This window comes from Bos javanicus, chromosome 14 (assembly GCF_032452875.1).
Source record: "Bos javanicus breed banteng chromosome 14, ARS-OSU_banteng_1.0, whole genome shotgun sequence".
NCBI classification, from domain to species: Eukaryota; Metazoa; Chordata; class Mammalia; order Artiodactyla; family Bovidae; genus Bos; species Bos javanicus.
Window position 1 is genome coordinate 66,069,480 of NC_083881.1, and position 4,627 is coordinate 66,074,106.

At 48.3% G+C, this 4,627-nt stretch overlaps 1 long non-coding RNA gene across 1 annotated transcript; it reads right to left on the reverse strand.

Moving 5' to 3' along the window:
* Positions 1-738: 738 nt before the first annotated feature.
* On the reverse strand, positions 739-4,339 carry LOC133260674 (uncharacterized). The gene is made up of 3 exons (XR_009740927.1): positions 4,256-4,339; positions 1,378-1,585; positions 739-924 (listed from the first exon to the last, which is right to left on the reverse strand). It is a non-coding gene; the product is annotated as an uncharacterized LOC133260674 (long non-coding RNA).
* Between the last annotated feature and the right edge of the window lie 288 nt (positions 4,340-4,627).

The following is a 4,627-nucleotide window of genomic DNA, read 5'->3' on the forward strand; positions in this document are numbered from 1 at the left end:
AGGAGATTCTCCTTCCCCTACTGCCATCCCTGGAGGACAGCCAGTGGAGGAGGGATCACGACATTTATTATTACTATTGTTATTTGTTATTGTGATTAAATTATTGAATGTGTACTCTGTAAGCGGGCTAAGCACTTTCGATGCCTTGTCTCCCTGAATCTTCATGAATAATCCTACACAGCAGGAACTATTATTATTTCCATGAAGAGGAAGAAACTGAGGCTTGGGGAAGGAAAATAACTTGCCCAAGGCCACACAAAAGGGACAAAGCGCAGAGTGAAACTCAGACCCACCTGCTCAGGTGCCCCACTTTTAACCACTGTACGTCACACCTCATCACCTCACAAACACACAAGTTACAGGCACCCTCGTGGCTTCAGTCTGTGGAGGTACTGTTCTCAGGACCTAGCTTACATATTTAACTGTGGCTCCTATTGTTCGTATTATTCCTATTGTGTGTTAAGTCGCTTCAGTCATGCCCGACTCTTTGCGACCCCATGGACTGTCATCCGCTGGGATCCTCTGTCCATGGGATTCTCCAGGCAAGAATACTGGAGTGGGTTGCCATGCCCTCCTCCAGGGGATCTCTCTGACCCAGGGATCAAACCTGCGTCTTTTACATCTCTTGTATTGGCAGGCAGGTTCTTTACCACTAGCACCACCACAAAAAGGGAAACTGAATCTCAGAAAAGTGAGATAACTTGTCCAAGATCACAGAGCTACTCAATTATAGCATTATTGAATCTTAGTTCTCCTTTATTTAAAGTTCTCTAAATATTCCATCTCTCTAAAATACCCATACAAGATATTATTTTAAGCATGGCTGGTAGGTAAAAGCCAACCCTCTTTGATTGGAGACTGTCAGACATCCCAAGACATCTCAGGGAGACGGATTAGTCCCTTCTCAAGTGGCTCTCTCTTCCCCTAAGTAGACAGAAGAGGAAAAAAAAAAAAAAAACGGTATTTGTTATAATCCAAGGAAGATAAAATTCTCCTGGACTCATCCTTCAGAGTTGGAAACATTCTGCACGGTCACCTAGTCCAAACCTCTGATTTCACAGATGAGAAAACGAGGCTGAGGGAACTCAAATGACTTGCCCAAGGTCATGCAGCTGATTCCTGGCAGAGCAGAACTGGAGCTTGTGTGGTTTCTCAGAGAAGATGACTCTCTGCAATCCACACTGCCTCCTGAGGACTGAGGGAGGCCTGGGGGAGATTCAGGGTGGGGGCGCCGCCTCACTGGCTGCAGGAGGCACAGTCTGCACTGTCTCCCGGCTCACACGGTTTCTGTCCCATCCCCCAAGCACTCACTAAGAACCTACAGTGATGCGGGCCCAGGTACACTGGGCTGACCGTGTAAAACCAGCACAACTGCACCTGCGAAAACAAGTCGAGGCTTTTGCTTTCATTGCTTTTCTTTCTTTTTAATCATGTGCAAATCCAGGAGAAGGGCTTTGCAGAGGGTGTGTGTATCACTCCATGCAGCAGCCTCAATGCTTGACCTGCTGGGCTGGTTTCAGAAGGCGTGTTCGGGAGGAGACGCCTCCGGGAGATGCAGCCGACACTCTGTGCTGATCCTGGAAAACTTCACACACAGTCAAAAGATTTTAATGAGCAAGCTGGGCCTAAAGCTGTTCCTGGAGGCTGCACCCCAGGCATCAAGCTGCGCCCTGTCGGTCCCCGCCCACACCTGCACTCTCCGCTTGCATCCGGTGGTCCGTACTCCTGACATAGTCTTTCTCCCTCCCAACACCCGTTTTGGTCACACTCTTCCCTCAGGCCCTGCCCAAGGATCATGACCTCCTTGAAGCTATTCCAGACCATGGTCAGCCTGCTGCTGCTGCTGCTGCTTAGTCACTTCAGTCATGTCCGACTCTGTGCGACCCCATAGATGGCAGCCCAGCAGGCTGCCCCGTCTCTGGGATTCTCCAGGCAAGAACACTGGAGTGGGTTGCCATTTCCTTCTCCAATGCATGAAAGTGAAAAGTGAAAGTGAAGTCGCTCAGTCATGTCCAACCCTCAGCGACCCCATGGACTTCAGCCTTCCAGGCTCCTCCATCCATGGGATTTTCCAGGCAAGAGTACTGGAGTGGGGTGCCATTGCCTTCTCCGGGTCAGCCTGCTAAGCACTCCTTTTTCTGGAATCTAAGATGAACCTACGCATGCTCAGTTGCTTCAGTTGTGGCCGACTCTTTGCGACCCTGTGGACTGTAGCCCACCAGGCTCCTCTGTCCATGGGATTCTCCAAGAAAGAAGACTAGAGTGGGTTGCCATGCCCTCCTCCAGTCTAAGATGAATATCCTCCTGCATGTTGCACTTAGTTATCCAATTCATACTTGATTTGTACCTTTTATGTACATATTCTGGCTCCTAAACTGGCATTTAGCCACTCAAAACAAGGGACAGATATAGTTTCCCCTGTGGATTCCAAAATTCTTCCTACCACAGAGCCCTGTAAGCAGCAGGCACTTAAGAAACCTTGGATGTTGATGACAAGGACAATACAATGATGATAACATTGCTGGAGGAGGAGAGGGGGAGGACAAAGACAGAAAAGAAATTCTATCCAGGTAGAATGGCCTACAAATCAGATTACTACAGAGATCAAACTCCAGGCCAAAGGAAAATGGTAGAAATAATCAAATTTCTGCCTGGGAAACTTCTGCCTGCCACATTTGTCACTGCCGGCAGGCCATTTTATCAGTTTTAAAAGCAAACAGGACTGTCTCTCTTATTCCCTTTCTTGCGGAGCCTGCTATATATGGTATCTAACTTCATGTGTCAATTTGGGCCACAGAATAAGCAGGCATTTGGTCAAGCATTCCTTTGAGGGTCTCTGGGTGAGATTATCATTTGATTCAGTAAACTGAGAAGAGCAGATTGCCCTCCCTCATGTAGGTGGGCCTCATCCCATCAGTAGAAGAAGAGGGAATGATGCTGACTGCTGAGCTGGGATGCGGTTCTTATCCTGTTTTCAAACTTGAACTGAAAAATCAGCTCTTCTTGTGGTAAGATTTGAAGGAAAATTCTGCCTGCCCCACCTCCAACAGCCCCAATTCTTACTCCCTTGACAGAAATACTCTTTTGGATGAAGACATCACATTACCAGGACTCTATTTAAGAAAGCAAATAAGCAAAAAATAAGAAGAGCTGTTACTTTAATATCTTCGCATGGATTCATCCCCAGATGAAAGTAGAGAGCAAAGGAATGGGACCTGGGATGCTACCATTTATGATGAGACAGAGGGAGAGATGCTGGGGACCAGGCCTGAGGGGACACAGCCTTGGGAAGTTGTATAGAGTCCGACATCAGTGAAAGCAGGAGGGACAGGGAGCATATGGAGGACGGGGCATGCGGTGGGGCTGGGAAAGAGGTCTTAAAAGAAGTCAAGATAAAGTCAGACTCCTCCGAAGGGGTGGGCACTGGATGAACATTCCATCAGTTGGATACTTGTGTTACAAGGCTGGCTGTGTTCCTGTTTCTCCAGGCCTGGGACCAGAGACTCTTATCAGCCCTCCCCTCCCTTGGCCTCTACCACCTCCTCCTGATCTCTCACTAAACTCTGCTGTTTTAAATTTCCTATTGCTTGGATCCTGTCTTCACGTCTGGTTCTGCCCACAGGCCCTGAGGGTCCAGCCGGGACGGGGCCTCCACCTTTCCGCCTGGTTCCACCCTCGAGATACCTCTCACACCTTGAGAATCATGTCTTGTAGAGTGTGGATGATCCCTGTCCTAAGCCTCCTGTGGCTTCCAAGTGATGCACAATTAAATAAAACTCCTAGCTCTCCCTTAACAGACTCCTAACCTGCTCCTATCGAAGGTCCTTTTTGGTTACAACTAGCATTCCTATAGTGGATTGGAGTTGACGGAAACATTATTGTGAGCTATAATCCGGCTGTCATCTGATACTCAATTGAAACTGCTCAAGCAAAGATCGATCACCAATGACTTTTATTGGTTGTTATTGCCAAAACCAAAGACTCCGCTAGCCGCTGCAGGAGACGCAGGAGATGTAGGTTCAATCCCTGGGTCAGGAAGATTCCCTTGGAGGAGGAAATGGCACCCCACTCCAGTATTCTTGCCTGGAGAATCCCATGGACAGAGGAGCCTGGTGGGTTACAGTCCATGAGGTCACAAAGAGCTGAACATGACTGAGCAACGGAGGACGCACAAGTGCACGTTGCCAAAACCAAGAAACACATTTTGTTTGTTGTCTTGGTGTTCTCTTTGCTGTTGATGGAATTATTCACATACCCCTGTTTTTATTATTCTCTTGCCCGAGTTTCCATGGCACCACTCTATGCTGGTTCTCCTCAGCATGGTCTCCTCTGTTCAGTATCCCTGCGCCTCAGCTTGGTAAGTGCCCCACTTCCCTGAAGAATGGGCATGTGACCTAGGTGGGCCAATCATAATACCAAATCTCTCTGTCCTCACTGATTGGTTCAGAGATGGGTCACGTGTCCCAAATCAGGCCAATCAGAGTTTTTTGCCAGGATTTGCTAATGAAGCTGGTTGGAAATACCTTCTGGAGAAGGTAATGGCGCCCGACTCCAGTACTCTTACCTGGAAAATCCCATGGATGGAGGAGCCTGGTAAGCTGCAGTCCATGGGGTCGCTAAGAGTCCG